Genomic DNA, 17,648 nt, shown 5'->3' with positions numbered 1-17,648 from the left:
TTTTTTCTCATGGTCAAACTAAGGTGCAGCAAAGTTAAGTCAGACTGAGGGTCACATAAGCAGAATGTGTCATGGTCTAGATTCAAAGCCAGGTTTTGCTGGTTTCAAAACTTGTCTTTTCTAATTAAATGGAGATTTAGTAATTGTTCAGATTATGTTATCAATGTTGATAGTAAATTAACCTGGATGGCATTTATATCAGTTAAGCTTTGCTACATCACAGTGCTCACCTTCTCAAAAAATTAGTAACTCAAAACACTTTTTCCCCCTTGATCTTGTTGTTTGGCCAGGTGGTTTGCTTGGTCCAGGCTGGGTGGTCTAGGATAGCTTAACTCTCATGTCTGAGGCATCAGCTGGGACTGGGTCACTCAGGCTCTGTCTTCATGTGGCCTCTATGCTCTAAAATACTAGCCTGGGCTTGTTCACACAGTGACCAAAGGGTTCCCAAGGAGAAGAGTGGGCAAGTCCCAATGGGCAAACACCTTGCTAAGCCTTGGGTTAATTTACCTTTGCTTCCACTAGCCAAATCATGTCACATAGTCAAGCCCAGGTCCAAATAGTGAAGAAATAAACTTCATCTCTTGATGAGAAGCGATGCAGATTATTATAGCCTTAAAAAAATTAATCCATATAAGAATTATCTAGTAACTTTTTTTTACCTGCTTTTATAACCGGTAATATGGGAAGATAATCATCAAATCTTCAGTTCTCCCTTGGTCTAGATTCAAAATTTGTTTGTTTGAAATAGAGGAAATCACATATTTAACATCATGAATATCATATTTGGCATATGTTTGGGTTTCATGGTATCTAACTAGCATTTAAGTGTTATTTGATACCATAATAATCAAGTGGAAAGCAGGAATGATAGAACATTGAACAAAAGACCCATTGAACAAAAGAAAATCTAAGAAATATTGAGTTTTAATTAACTGCTTAAAGTCACAGCAATTTTGTAGCCAGTGAGGGATTGGAATCAATGGTTGGTTTTCCTTCCGGTCTGTGCCCAATACAATACTCTGGAAGAAACTGAATTAATCTTATGTCTATTTTTAAAAATTCCTTTAAAAAGATCTGCTCAAAAGCAAAGCAAAACAAAACGAAAACAATTGTGCGTAACTACATATATAATTCTTCCTCATCAACACTAAAGCTGTCTTATAATCAAAATGTTAAAAAAGAGTGTTACATTAAAACTCATTACATGCTCAAATTCAAATTTGTTATTAGAAAGGCTTTTTCATTTACCTGTGTTCTATGATGGTTAATGTGAAAGAGTAACAAGAATTATGACAGTATTTCTGTAAAACTGAGTCAGCAATGAAGTTAACAGTTATTTACAAAATAAAAGTAGGTAAAATCCAGAGAACTTTGTTCTTGTCATGTTTTTTTTTACCCACAAACATTCTAATTATTTTATTTTATTTACATACTCAGTGAGTACATATTCTCCCTCCTGAGCTTGTTAAAAGTTGTACCGGTAGGTAGGCTGGATTGAAAGATCATTTCAGTAATATTCCTCAGTGTTGCACTCAAAATCCACCATCAGCCTTTATAAGCAGCAACTACCCCAATTCACCCTGATGCTTTCTTCTGCGTTGGGAAGTGGGAGGAAGAGGGGGGAAATTCCTTCCAAATTCAATATAGTGCCCAGGGTATTAAGAGAAGGTTCTTGTTGTCCTTGTCTTCCTGGGATTCTAGGCTTTTCATGTTCAATATCAGTCTCAACATGTGGAGTCATGTGTTTCCTATGAGTTTCATCAGCCTCTCAAACAAATTGATAATTTTAATTGACAAGACCTCTGTAGAAATGGCTGAAATCACAGAAGTTCTGCAAATTGGGGTTCTTCTGGGGCTCTCACCATGTAAGTTATCCATAGAAAATGTACTTTGGGTTATTTACTTAAAGATTTTATTTAAAGACATATGTAATTTACATTTATTTATATAGTACACATTATAAAAACAACTTAAAATAACTTTTAAAGACATGTGCTTCTGCTGAAGGCCAAAGGTGGGTGAGATGGCATTTGAATTTTGATATGCATCCAGATTTTGAATAACATTAGCAGAATAGCTAGTTAATTAAGTAAGTGACACCTTGGCACTACTGCACCTGAGTTCATGAGTCCATTTCTCACGTGGGTCAATTAGCATCACTCTGTTCTGTCCTCTGATGGCAACACTAATGTCAACCAGACCTTTTATGAATATGTGCGCATTGCTCCTCAGAGGCTGGGCCAGATAATACAAATTATTTCATACCCACCATCCATCCTGCAGGGGAAAAAACCTCAAAGCCTGTGATCCACCAACAGAGGATATTCTACCATATTTTTATGTGTGACACTCATGCTAGAGATATTAGCTTAAATATACTGTAAATACAAAGAAGCATAATTGGTGTTCCACCAATTAATGGAAGTTGAAAGAAGGGAAATATTTATTATGACAAAAAGATTTTATCAAAATGTATCTTTTAATCTAAAATTTATATTAACTATTATATTGAGCTTGGGTGAACACACAGTGACACACAAAAATGAGGAGTTTATTAAACCTGATTGGGAGGAATTTAGTATTCTGTGAGTTAGATGGATGGCCAAAATTGATCTCTAATTTAGCAGTGGAATTAAGTTGCAGTCTAGATTACCTGATTTAGTCCTTATTTAATATGAGAATAGGAAGGAAAATAAGTTATCCTGAAAGGTATATGTCCTACAATTTGAAGAAACTGCCAACATAAATTAAACGAGATGAATGTATTAAAATCTGTATGTATGTCAATAACATTACAACCTCACCCGACCTTGGAAAATATGTTCACTATTCACATCACTGAGGAATGAACATCAGGCATTCATTGGGAAAATTAAAATGAATCTCACTCTGCTACATTTCCAAGGATAAAGTAGTTTTTTTTAACTATAGAAATGCCAAAAGTTAATCAAATTTGCAAAGCTGAAAATGGCAACACTATAGTAATACTATAGAGACGTTTTTTCCACAGCTAACAGTGGAAGCTTAATTTTCAAACATGTATAGTACGTATGAGTGTAAATCCTCACATTAGATTTGCAAGGAAACTAAAAACGCTGTTGAATGAACAAGGATTGGGGAGAAGGAAACAATAAATGTGTGAAACACGATACTGGTTAATACCTCAAAATGCTATCTTATAACACATGGTGTCTTTCGAGAAGTGATACACACTGAATCATACTTTAAAATAGATTAACACATTCTACTAATGATATAAACCAAAAGATAATATTTCACATTTAAAATGGTTGAAAATTAATACCTAGATTATGCATTAAATACAGTTTAAAATTTTTTAAGTCACATGTTTCTGTACAAGGGAGAAAAGAAGGGGAGAGAACAAGTATCACATCAGCACAGGTACTTGAATGATTGTGATTTAGAGTTTTTTACAGTGTGCTCACAAACATTCACATCCTTGAGCTAAAAGAATACGTGCCCCAGGATTGCGGACTATTTAAATGAATCATGTGACTTGGTAAAAACAGTCCAGTCATACTTAAAAGTCAGGTAAATAAGCAAGATTCACAAGATTAAGATGAATTTATAATATTCTGGATGTACATGTTTGTTTGTGCATTTGTACATGATTCTGACACGAAAAGTCACACAGTATCAAATCTGAGGTCATCAGTGAAAAAAAAATAGAGAGCCTCATCCAACAATAAACATTCACTTCTTTCACTACTCCTAAACCTTTATTAGTCAACTTTTTATTTCAAGAAAAATTGGTCATATTTGGTAGTCTGTTGAGAGGCAGGACAGATTTATATTAAGGAGAAAACAGAGATTCCAAAGAGAGAGATGAAATACACAGCTTTGAAAGAGTCTTCGTTTATTCAACATATATCTATCAAGGTTCCTTTCTACGGCCAGCACTGATTCTGTTACCAAACCCAGGTCTGGCTGCTCGCCGCTCGAAAGCCAGTTCCCTAGAGACAAGTGTTGGTAGGAAGGAAAGATTGCTTTATTTCGGAGGCTGGCAACCAAGGCAGAGGGTGGACTCCTGTCTGAGAACCAACTCCCGATGGCTGCTCAGGGGACAGGGGCTTTCAAAGGGGAGTTTCAGGGCTGTAGGCTGAAGGAGGGAAAAGAACAGCATAGTCGGTTCTGACAGTCATCTTGAAATCAGTAATGTGGTGGTCTGATCTGTGTCATCTTGGTTATTTTAAGTACAGTTAATCTTTAGTTCCAGGGTTTGTTCCCATTTCTCTGAGGCCAGTTCTTGGAATTCTGGCAGCTTATGTCATGGCTTCAATCGGTCATCATGTGGTCATCCTCTTCCATCTGGTGGGGCCTTCAGTATCTGCAAAACAGCTCACAGGATATGGCTCAGAATATTATCAATAGCCCTTAAGGAAGACCTAAAGGTCCTTGACTCTGCTTAATGATTAAACTATTATTATTTGTTCTCCTTTGACTGTCTTCACTTATTTCTGCATTTTCTCACTTCTCTGATTAAACTTACTCTTTGGCTAAAGTTCTTCCACAGACAAAAGGCAGGCTGAGGACATGGCAGTGGGATGGGGGCAAGGACCATAGGGTTCTGCTCTGTTTCAATTCTATGTGCTGAATATTATCAGATAATCTCTGCTGTCCTAGAGCTGACTTTCAAGTGGGATGGGGCAGACAATAAACATAATCTAAATCAATAAAATGTTCGCCGGTGATAGTTTTCTAGAGAATAAAAATAAAATAGCATAGGAGGAAAGGGAATAAAGGAATGGAGAAAAAATGTGCAGTAACTATTTGATATGGGTGTGAGAGAAAGCCTTTTTAATAAGGTAAAACTTGAGCATGGAAAAGGCGTCAATATAGTGTGTGTGCAAGTTCATTCAAGGCAGAGTGGAAAGCAAGTGTAAAGATCCTGAGGTAGGAACAAGTTTGGTCTGTTCGCAGAAAAGCAGAGGCCAGCAAGACAGATCAGAGTGGGTAATGGAAAGAGTCAGGGGAGATGGGGCAGGCTTGCATCTGATCTCACGGGACCAAAACAAAAACACAAATGCGGCTCAGGATTTCATGTCTAAATATGTATAAATCAGTCTAACCAATTCCTAAATAAAATACATGCTAACTTTCCATATTGACAAATATACTTTCCCAACAACCAAGAAGGCCATATGAATTTGGAATTCTTGGACTCCTTAGTGTTATCACAGAAATACAGTGACACAGACAGAGCCTGCTAGGGAGACTAGTTAGGACCTACTGCAATAATCCTCTTGAGATAATGGTGTTACAGGCCTGGGTTTTACTGAAGAATAGTTAGATGTGATAAGATTCTGGATGTGTTTCAAAGGTAGATTAGATAGGATTTGCTGATGGACAAGATACGTGACATAAGATAAAAGAGGGGCCTTAAATGGATGCAAGATTTATAACACAAGGAATTGGAAGAGTAAAGCCCCACCTTTTTTTTTTTTTTTCAGCAAGGTGGATAGAAGGCTTTTTTGGACACACTAATTTTTGCATGCCTCTTAGACATCCAAGTAGATATTGCAAGTAGGCTTCCCAATAAATGAGTCTGCAGCTCAGGGGAGAGTTCAGGGCTAGGATTAAGCACTTGGGAGTGAACAGGTAGTATTTAAAGCTGGTGTACTTACCCTGTGGGCAGGTGGGTGACCTTGGTAGTCAGAGCATGTGGAAGTTCTCTTCCGATCACTCAATTCTCTCAGTGAAATAGAAAGCAAGATCGTTTTCTGTGAGTAAGGATGATGAAGAAGTTTCGGGAAGTTTAAGAAGAGGGTACAAAATATGAAATCATCCAGCAGCATGGAACAGAGAATGGAACAGGGAAATGTAGAATTCCCACATAGCATTAGGCGCTCATTTCTACAAATGCCTGTATCTCCCTGAGAACATAGGCTATCTGTTAACTCCCTTTGTGTACCCACAACATTGGTAGAGTGTCTGGCACATAACATTTACTAAGATTTTATTGAGTAAAATCAAATAAAAATGAATGCTGCACCATTATGACTTATACCTGACCTAATACATAAGCTCTCAATCTCATGTATGCATTTATCATAGGGAAAAAAATCCTTACATTTGATTCCTTGATTCACCACTAATGTTGGGGCTTAGATTAAGAGCCCTGGTGTTTGAGGGACTTCTCTGGTGGTCCAGTGGTTAAGACTCTGCACTTCCAATGCAAGGGGCGTGGGTTCAATCCCTGGTCAGGGAACTAAACATGCTGTGCGGTGCAAACAAACAAACAAAAAAGATCCCTGGTGTTTGACAATGTTGCACCCCCTTGTCCATGATTTTTGTTATATTTGTTGCTACCCATTCTCAGAGAGGGATTTGCAAGCTTAGAGTAATGGAGGACTATCTTTGCTTTGGATCATCTCCATGGGGGTCAACTGAGGTGATTCTAGAAAAGAAAGCTCAGCAATGTGTCAAGTGTTTCCTTTCAAAGGCTTCTTCCTGTGATTGCACGGCTGGTTTTAATCCCTCCAGCCCTTTCTATCACTCTACTTTCTCTTCCCTCTTTAAGATATGCTTTCTTTCCAAATCTCCTTGAAAATTGAAATGCCCCTTTTCTGCAGACTGTTTCAGTTGAGAGACAGAAAAAAGAATAAAGAGAGGCTCCAAACTTTCTGTCTCCTTTTTTTCAGCTCTTCCCTCATTTCACCTCAAGGACTCATTTTATGGTACCAAGAACCTAACAGCAGCTTGCCTGGGGGTCAGGGTATAATAATTATCCTTTATTTGTACTCCTGTTTTTTTTTTTTTTTTTTTCTGAGCACCTCTGGTGATGTTAGCTCATGACCATTGAATCAAATTAAATGGTAATTTTAAATGTCACACTGAACCTTATTTAATGTAGTAATTAAAATGACTTATAGCTCAATCATTTTTCACTGTTCAATTTAGATACCCTCCCTCAGTCTCGCTTTTACTGAATGATTCACACATGATGGTGTGCTTAGCAGAGAGGAGGACAATATTGAGAAGTATCATATGAGGTTCTTTTCCTCAGGACATTTACAATGTTAATAGGGAGACAAGAAATGTATGCTTAAGATTTTTTAAAGCACTGTCAAATTTCTGTATAATAATAAAGTCCAGACAATTACATTTTTGGTGTAGATGAGTTTAGTTGAAACGGTGTCAGTTAAATGATGTCAAATGATGGAAATGCATTCAAATGGAAAAGTCCTGCAGGCAGTTGAAAATGCAGGACTGATGCTCAGAGAATGGTGAAAATGAGAGATAAAGATGAATTATTTTATTGCATAGAAGTGGGTGGATTTTAAAGAAGCTCACCTATATAGAGGGAAAAAAAACTAGTAGAAGATTGAGATGACCGGACATATTTGAGAACTTTGAGTCAAACCATGAGTTAGAACCTGGCTCTACATTATTTACCTGTGTGCTATGGTACAAATCACTTGCCTTCTCTGAGACTCCATTTCTTCATTAAGTGGTAAAATGAAACATATATACATTTGTAGTGTATAAAATAGGTGCAAGTTGTCAAGCTATAAAACAAGTATTGACTGCTGACACCATCAAAAGAGTGACAGAATATTCTGTTAATCAAGTAAAGATAAGTTTACTGTTCCTATTATTATAAGAGAGTTTTAACAGAGTCTTTGCAGTGTCTCAGAAGGATATTCATAGGCTTTTGGGATCTGAGATAAAGCGGATTATGTCAGGACTTTTTTTTTTTTTTTAATTTCAAGAGGTATATTGTACTCACACTTTTTTTTTTCACACACACACACACACACACTGTATTTTATTTTTACAAGAGATAAATAGACTGACACCAAGCATTGTACATGGATGACCACAACAAAAGCAACAATGATTGCAATTACCAAACCTGAAACACACTCATACTATGTCATAATATTGACTTTCAAAGAGGGAAATTAATTCAGTTTGGGCAAAGATTGTGACATAATAATTTAAGACTAATAGACACAGTGAGATGAGGGTCCTGATAAGTAAAATGTTGTTTAACAAGCAAGATGTTTGGCCTGGTTAGCAATCTATTGTCTGACTGGTGACTTGTTTGTCCAAAGGAGGTAACTGTTTGCTTGGGAAAAATAGCTTGTAAGAATTTCCCAAATAAAAGTAAAATTGTTTATTGCTTATATTCATGGATAAAACATTTCTGGACCAAACAGATGTCATGCACCTTCTCTTTAGCTCAGTGAGACTGAGTTTGGACTTCTGACTTCCAGAAATGCAAGATAATATATTTGTGTTGTTGGAAGCCACTACATTCCTGGAAACTTGTTAGAGTAGCCATAGGAATGTAAACAACTTCCAAGCTCTTCATGAGTCAGAGCTGAAGCCAGAAGTCCCAGAGAGAGTTTTATTTCTCTCCATGTTGGGTACACTTGGCTCTTGTAGAGGAAGGAAAGTGTTTGGGACCAGGTAGGAGGATAGAAGGGATGCATTTCTACAAGTGTTTTTCAACTCTGATTGCACATTAGAATTACTCGGAGAACCTAAAACAAATGCAGTAGGCAGACAGAATTCTCAAATTATCCGCACAAAACTCGAATCCCTTCGTCAGTCAATCAAATACTAATCTAGGTACTGCTGTAAAAGGAGGTTAATAGATGAAAGTGAGGTTACTAATTAGCTCACCTTAAAGTAAGGAGATGGTCTTGGATTATCCAAGTGGGTCTGATGTAATCACATGGGCCTTCTGATTCGAAGAGGGAAGTCAGATGTATGTGGAGGTAGAGGCGAGAGAGATGAGACAGAGGGCAAGTCAGAGACTTTGAGTATGAGAAGGATTTAATTCAGTGTTGTGAACTTTGACAATGAAGTAAATGGGTCACGACCAGGGAATGTGGATGGACTTTAGGATCTGGGAACAGTCCATAGTTTACAGCCTGCAAGGACACAAGGACATCAGTCCTACATCTACAAGGAATTGAATTCTGCCACAACCTGAATGAGCAAGGAATTTGTCCCCAATGCCTCCAGATAGGAACACTAACCTGCTGTCACCTTGCTTTTGTCCTTGTGAGATCTAACCAGAGGGACCAGTCAAGTAACACTGTATCCACACTTCCAATGTATAGAACCCTGAGATAAGAGATTTTTATTGTTTTAAACAACTGAGTTTGTGAATTGTTCTTACATGAGGTGAAAGAAAATCAACATTCAGTCTTAGTACCTATGTATGGAATATTTGCACAGTATAATATGAATGTATCTTTTTTATTTTTGGTAAATGAACACGTTGTAGTTTATGTTAAATATGGCTAGTTATTCATCTGTACTCAATTTGTCCTCAAAAAATCATTTTCTATTGAACAACAACATATCATGAAAGCAACTATTTCCAGCTATCCATATCATGTGTTCCCCTCAATAATATCATTCTTCACATTTTCTATTAAAATTTTCTTGCTAGCCTATATTCAAAGAGGCAAAGAATTCCCTTAGCATCATTGCAGATTTCTCAGGGGAAAAAAATACACACACACACACACACACAAACACAGATTGTAATGCAGAATTACCTGATATTACTAAATGTATCCTTAGAATGAAAATGACAAATATATTGATTTAAAAGTTTACATGTTTATGTACTGAAATAAAATTCAAAGAAAAAAATCACACATTGGAATAATTAATATGTCAAATTGCTAACGTTGACTGTATAATCTAAATAAAATAAATATTAAAAAGTAAGCACTATAAGAATGCACTGTTAGAATAATTTTTCCATTTAAAAGTGATAATAACTAAGAAAACATTAGAAAGTCAAGTTGTTTTTGCTAAAGCCACCACATAAAACTTTGATCAGAGGAATTATAGTCACCAAAGTTAATACACCAAAGCTTCCTTTTTCTTTGAGCATACATTAACCAATCCTTGCTTTATCATGTTTCAGCTTGATGTCAACAGTCAATAGTATTTTACACCAAAGTCCTTAAGACAGAATATACACACCAAAAATTGTTATACTTCTTATTAAATAGTAACTTTTTCAAATTTATGTTCTATTGGTATATTTTGTGCTTACTCTTTGAAAAAGAGAAACATGAGGTTAGGACTTATATTTGTCTTTGTGTCATATCCTTCTTCATGTATAAATAAATGATCATTTTGGCTAAATTGATTTTTAGCTCAGGGAAATATAAATATAGAATGGATATGAATATTCAGTATTATTTTTACCAAAATCTCCCTCTAGCCTCAATTTAGGTTGATTAAATCTTGTCTTTTTAAAAACTACTTCCAAAAATACCTCAAATTTTCTTTTTCTTGAAAGACGTTTTTTATTATACACAAGTACTTTCTGAACAATTCAAGCATTTTTTTTTTCCACCTTAGGGAGAACCATGTAAAGTTAATATCATCTGATCAAGGTGGTTCACACATCTAACCACTCTCTAAATTTAGTATTTTATATTAAGTGGGATTTCTCATGCATGTTTCTACAATGACATGTTCAAATGACCTGAAAATATTTGATGTGTTCATTGTGATCAGCTTGGTCAAATTGCAAGACTGAACCTAATATGAATAAATTGGACTTTGTTAACTCTATCCACCAATTTGGTTATTTTAAAATCAGGGCTTGTGAGATTTGGAAACAAGGAATTATAGAGTCACTCACTGTGGTGTACATATACATAGGGACCCCTATGTGTTATGCCCTTGAAAAATCCCCTCACCTTGAGTGTGGTGGAGCCTCTGACTTGATTCTGCAAATATAATGCCAATAGAAGGAAGGGATGGTCACTCCTATGACTGTGTAATGTTATATAAGACTCACCCCCTTAGCAGAGTAGAGCCAGACACCCCTAGTCTTGAAGAAGTAAACTGTCATGATGTCTGAGGTCTGTGAGAGGGCCACATGACAGGAAACCATATAGGTGGTCTCTGGGCATGAAAAGTAGCTCCCAGCTGACAGCCAGTGAGAAAAGCAGGATCATACTGGTATATAGTGAAGAGATGAACTCGACCAATAATTACATAAGCTTGGAAGAGGATCCCAAGCCCCACTTGGAAGAGGGATCCCTACCTCCAGAAAGGAATTTAGCCTTATTGAAACCTTGATTGTGGGAGCGATCCTCAGCAGAAGATTCAGCTATGTCATGCTTGGACCACTGACAAGCAGACACTATGAAATAATATACCCTCACCAACTGTTTGTTATTTTTCACATCAGTTACGTATAATATGGTGTCTCTTGTTATTTTTCACATTTGTTATGTATAATATGGTGTCTCTATTTTAGGTTGCATTTCTCTATAAATGAGATTGGACATCTTTTGTGTACTTATAAGGCATTTTAATTGAACTTTGTACTGAGATAACTGTAGATTCAAATGCACTTATCGGACATTTGATGTCCAATATTTATTGTTTCAAGCTAAACATAATAAATATATGTTGCTATTTTTGTTTTACATTTTATTAGTTAATATTAACAAAAGATATGCTTGTTTATTTGGAGAGCAAACACACTGAAAAGAAAAAAATTAAAAACTGTAATCACATGATACTGAATATGTTATGTGGAGGTTTCTTTTCATAATCACCAGCATTTGGTGACTGTCTTTCCTTGGTAAGTATATATATATATAATATACTCTCTCTATATATATATAATTACATCAAGTTCTCTGGTGGCAAGCAACAGAAACCAAAGTAGGGTACATTAAGCAAACAATCTTAAGTATATGGACTGGTTCTTAGAAGTCACAGAGAAACTAAAGAACCATGTCATATTTAGAACAGAAACTGGGACTGTTCAGTTTTAGAACAGTCCAAGGACAGAGACCTAATGGAGACCAAAGGACAGTCAATTTTAGGTGCCCCTATTGGGATTAATCAGCTCTAACTTAAAAGTGTCCATGTTGGGCTTCCTTGGTGGCGCAGTGGTTAAGAATCCTCCTGCCAATGTAGGGGACATGGGTTCGAGCCCTGGTCTGGGAAGATCCCACATGCCACGGAGCAACTAAGCCCGTGTGCCACAACTACTGGAGCCCATGCGCCTAGAGCCTGTGCTCCGCAACAAGAGAAACCACAGCCTGCGTACTGCAATGAAGAGTAGCCCCCACTCCCCGCAACTAGAGAAAGCTCAGTGCAGCAACAAAGACCCAACACAGCCAAAAATAAAATAAAAATAAAATTAATTAATTAATTAATTAAAAAGAAATATGGCCATGTTGCTCCACTCAAGATCTAGAAGAGTGTAGGGTGCCTTGACACTTCCCTTGAGGACCTTGTTCATTTTGTGTGTGGTGACGAAGGGGGTGGTAGTTCACAAAAGCTAATTAGTATGACTACCCAGAAGGAAAAAGGTCAAATTGATGCGGTCCCAGCAGGTACAACAGATGTCCACTACATCTGTGATATTATTTTAATGGCTTGTTAGTATTCCACTTAATAGATTACTTATCATTCACTTTCTTCTGGACATTAACTGCTTTCTATTAATTTCTATCATTGTATAAAACATTGTGATTATTATATAAGTAGCTAAGGTTTTCTAAGGCATCTCCAATGTGCTGGTTCAATAGAATGCAAATTTTGTTCAGCTAACTGTTTATCAGAAGGTTGATATCAATTTAAACTTCAACCACTAGTTCAAAGGACTATCTATTTTCTAAACATTTGAGACATTTGTTTTGTTGTTTTACTTCATTGCTATTGTCTTTGCAGTTCTTGGATCACCAATTAGATTAAAAATTTGGATGTGATAATCATAATGAGTTTTTCTATTATGCATTATCTGGCCTAATCATAGCTCAATTTTTTCACTAGAAAGTTATCTTTTATTTATTGACTTATAAGAGGTCTTTAAATGTTTTGGTTGTTAACTCCTTGTATCTCATATACATTGCAATTATTTTTAAGAATTTGTTGTTTCCTGTTTACCATTTCTTATAGTATATTTCATTATACAGAGGTTTTACATTTATACATGGTCAAACTATTAAGCTTTGCTTTTGTAATTTCTGCCTTTTGTTGTTGTTGCTTAGTATGGTTTCTGGATGAAATAAATTTGGTCTCTGTTTTGTTTTTAATGACTAATTGGTGTACCTGTGTGATTAATTCCCTCTAACATTATTTAGTTGAGATATTATATTTATCATGTTTCATTTTAATGTTTATACTTGCTGTTGGTAGTGAAAATTATCAGATAGCTGAAGAAATATAGGATCCAGAATATTCACCTTGGAATTCCCTCTTCTTCCTGAATTGTCAAAAAAAAGGCTTTCCCTTGGTATGTCTTTGTGTTCAGTTGCCCTCCACTGCCATGTTTGCCGCTCCTTTCTACCACCAGGTTGAGATGCAGGGGAAACCTGATCCTTTATCTCCTCCTTAGCTTCTTGCCTGAAATACGCAGACATTGTCACGTGGTGATGCAATAGGTATTTCAAACTCAAATGTCCCAAATAGAACTCTTGGTTCACTAACAACCCTCTCTCTACAAAATCACTCCATTCATTCCAATATTTATCAATGAACCATTTCCATAGTTCTCTGCCCAGTTCTCAGAGCCATAAGCTAAACCTGAAATGCTATTTTGAATCACCTCAAAGGCATTGTGATTTTTCTACAGTGATATTTTCATTTTCCAGACTTCCTATTCAAATGGGAGCTCAACATTATATAACATGTAATAATAGTAAATTAATAGTGTCCACTCCAAATTCAGTCTAACTTACGTAACACCAAACTCTCTGTGTAACACTATTTTAGTATAAAATCTACTTCTCTTAATATTTAAAAGTATACATAAAATTGAATTTTTGTAGGCTAAACACTAAGTGACCAAAATTTTCTTTTTTTCTCTTGTTTTTTATCATATATTTAAAGGCAAAGTAGATCATCAATTTTAAATGACCATAATAGATATTATTTTGTAATGATTTAGTATGATAGAACTGACTGTATTTTGGCACTTTATTCCCCTAAACTCTTATCTGAATATAGATGTGCTACAAGGAAGTTCTGCAAAATAACATATCTGTTGCCTGCAGCTAAGATACTGAGTTCTTTTAGCAAGGCAAACTGCATTCTGGAACTGATTTATAAAGGTTTAAAAGTACTTGAAGCACAACAGTCATGTCAAACCAACTTATGAACTCCTTTGAATGGTATTTACTTTAAAAAATATGGATGTAGTAATTTTCATTGTTAAAATATAACAGATATTCTGACATTTAAATGTTAATGCAGAGTTCGAATACAAAGTTTTGTCACAACAGGCAATCCCTCGTATCACAAAATAAATAATTCAATTTTTAATTTTTTCTTGATATTATAATGTAGTAATAATAGGCAGTATTTTTAAAAAATTTACTCCTGAAAGATAAAATAGCAAAATTAGGAATTGTTAACAAAATAATTTCAATATATTTTCACAAATAAGAAAAAGTATTAGGTTACCAAAATTAATACAAACTATAATTTTCATACATTTTTTGTGTGAACACAAAGGTATAATGTTTAACTCATAAATCCACATTAATACCACATAACATTTTTTAAAGGTAAATACTGTCTTATTTCTTTCTCTGAACCAATCTGCTATCTACTTTGTCCTAAAGCTTGGGAAATTCATTATGTAGGTCAGGCTTTTCCTGTAGTTAATGGTTGGCTTTGCCTTTGTGATTTCCTATAGTTGTAACAGCAGTGATATTTTTTTCCGGCTACACTCCAGTCTTGATAACAAGAATGGACTTTTTTTTTTCAGTCCTTGAGCATTCTTTTCTTCTTTTACTCTCACGTAACACAACAGCACTTGATTCAGAGTGAGAACTGTGACACAGCAAGTGAACCAGTTTTAGAATCAGAAGGTCTTGATTTATGCCCCGGAACTTTTTACTAAAGAAGTGACCTCTGGTGAAAGGAGTATGGTACAGTGAATTGAGCACGGGCTTTAGAGGCAGCAAGAATGCATTCAAACCCCCGTTATCTCTTTATAGCTGCATAAACTTGGCAGGTTACTTAATCTCTTTGAACCTTGGTTATTTTTCTGCAAAACAGTGATTGATGTTTTATGCACACCATTGCTCTACATCTTAACAAGGAAAACTTTCTAAAAGATGGAGACTCCCAAAAAAAGTTCTCAAAAAATGTTAGGTGCTTGTCACTTCCCTCACTCCTGCACTTCAACTGCTCATTTATACTAAACTTTCTCTATGTTTATGTCACTATGCCCAATTGCCCCACTGGCATCCCCTCAAGATTATAACTCCAGTCTTGTCCCCTCTAGTGCAGGTGGTGCTTCTTGAATTCTCATTTCCTAAAAAGGAGACATTTGCATTTCTATCTCTTGTACCCCCTATCACCTTCCCCCAATTAGAGCTCTCATCCTCAGCTGGCTGTGCTCTCATTTCTGTCCCACCAAGTGTCATAAGGTTTATATTCCGTACTAAAACCATAGTTATGTTTACTAGACTGTGTCCGTGATGTGAGTCTGAAAAACACATGCCAACAGAAAGTACTCGCTTTTCCTATGACTATGAATATTCCTCAGAGTTGATCAGATAGTGAACAACAATTTTGCTTGTTACATTTTGTATCCAATGTCATAGCTCCTGTGTCACTCATGGAGAATGTTTATGACACAAAGTTTAATTTATAGCTCAGCTTTTTATACCCCACACATTTCTTTAACCAGTCCTCAAGATCTGCAGAGTACTCAGCCATGTATCATCTACATCAATGCCGCATTTTTACCAAGAAACCTCAGTTTACACAAATTGAGAGATCCAGGGACTTTTCTGCTCTACTTTCTTGGATGTTTCCCTTTCTCTTGTATTCATTATTTCTATTTTCTTTATAAACTATTCAGTCCTCTCTTATGAACTTTTTCTATCCTCATACTGAATCAATTATTTGGTGGGATATAGAAATGTAGGTAAAGTTATTTTTCCAGGGATCTTAAGAGGCTTTGTTCTGCTCTCTTCTATCCTCTGGTGTTACTGATAAAGTACCCGACACCACTATGATTATTGTCACGATTTACAGGTCTTTGGTTTACTCTCTGGCTTCTGTAAGTTGTTTATCGGTCATTAGGTAGTTGGAAATTTCACACTGTTATGTATTGACTAGGTGCTTTTGTTGTTGTTTCAGTAATTATTTTGAACAATCAATAGGCCATTTCCATCAGAGACATATATCCTTATTCGGCCGTGGGAAAAAAAAACCTAATAATGCTTGATATTTTTCTCTCTACTTTCTAATTCTCTGTTTTGGGAAATCTCTTAAGTCTGACATTTCATCTCCTTATTTGATCCCTTATGTCTCTGCTCTTTCATTGTCTATTTCTCATCACTCTCCCCCCCACCCTTTTTTTCCCCTGAATCTAGGAGTTTTTTCTTGGTTTTCTTTTCCATCCCATTTGTTTATTGTTACTGTTAATTTTAGTGAATTGAAAATGGTTTTTGCTGCTATTGTTCTTTACTTCATGTTGAACAGTGATGTTTTGTTTCGTGGATGAAATATCTTCTTCAGTCTTTCTAAGGATAGAATTAAGCTTTTTTTCCCCTAGTTATATTTTGTTCCTCAATTTCTTCTGATAACACTGAAGTGAAATTTCCCTTCTTTATTCTTTCTAGTTTTTCTTTTTCATGTTCTAAAATATTTATACCTTTTGTTTACCACCTTATATGTTAAATAAGATTATAGAAGGTCTGTTGTTTGTGGCAGGTTAGGTAGGTGGATAGAGAGCTAGACATTCTTCTGAGGGAATTTTATTCTTCTGGAAGATTCAAGTTGGACATAAAGTAGATGGAGATAAATACTCCATTTACAATTTTTCCATTAATTCCTAAGATTTTGGCCTCACTTCTCACAACTGCCATACGTGGTATTTGTTTTCACTTCATACAGAACTTCCCCAGGATTTTATTGGCAGGATTGTCTTCCTCTTCTGAACAGACCTCCCATATCTGAACATATTCAAACTATGGCTTCCTTTTCTCTTTCGTCTTCATTTTCAGTTAACATTCTTCCACCTTCTCTTAATTTCATTTATTTTTTAAAAATCTCTCATGTTATTCCCTGTGCCATACACTGATTTCATGGCTCTATTTTGCTTATTCCTTTGCTGTCATTTTCATAAATCTTAGGAAAAGAAGATAAATGTAAGTGTTCAATGCAACATCCTGACTTAGCTTCTGAGGATTTAGAAATAAATGAAAAAATTGGCTGATGTTTTTCTTTGGGTGCAGAATTCAACAATTTGATACTCTGCAGTGATACTCCCTGAAAGGTGAGGTCCTATCACAACTTCCTGGAAAGCTTATATAACAGACACATGTCCAACGCCTCCTTGCTTTTGCTATGCCTCTGAGAGAAGGCAAACCACAATTTCCAGAGAGAGAACTCTAAGCAGTTATTGAATTAAAGCAAATTAAGACTTGTCTGGGAGACTCAAATAACAGTTAAACGTGAAAATCACTGAAGACAAAGATTATTTTTATTTTATCTGCTCAACCAAATCTTATCTAAGTACAGTTCATGTCCTCCACTGCTTTCTCCAATACTTAGCCTGTTGACACTTTTTCAGAGTTCTAACATCAAACCAAATGGAAGGAGTTACGTTGAAAATGGGGTGTTTAATATTTCTGCTGCCTCCCTTCCAGTGTGCCGCA

The sequence above is a fragment of the Balaenoptera acutorostrata genome, chromosome 4 (genome assembly GCF_949987535.1).
Source record: "Balaenoptera acutorostrata chromosome 4, mBalAcu1.1, whole genome shotgun sequence".
Taxonomy (NCBI): Eukaryota; Metazoa; Chordata; class Mammalia; order Artiodactyla; family Balaenopteridae; genus Balaenoptera; species Balaenoptera acutorostrata.
Note: the sequence above shows the minus strand (reverse complement) of the source record.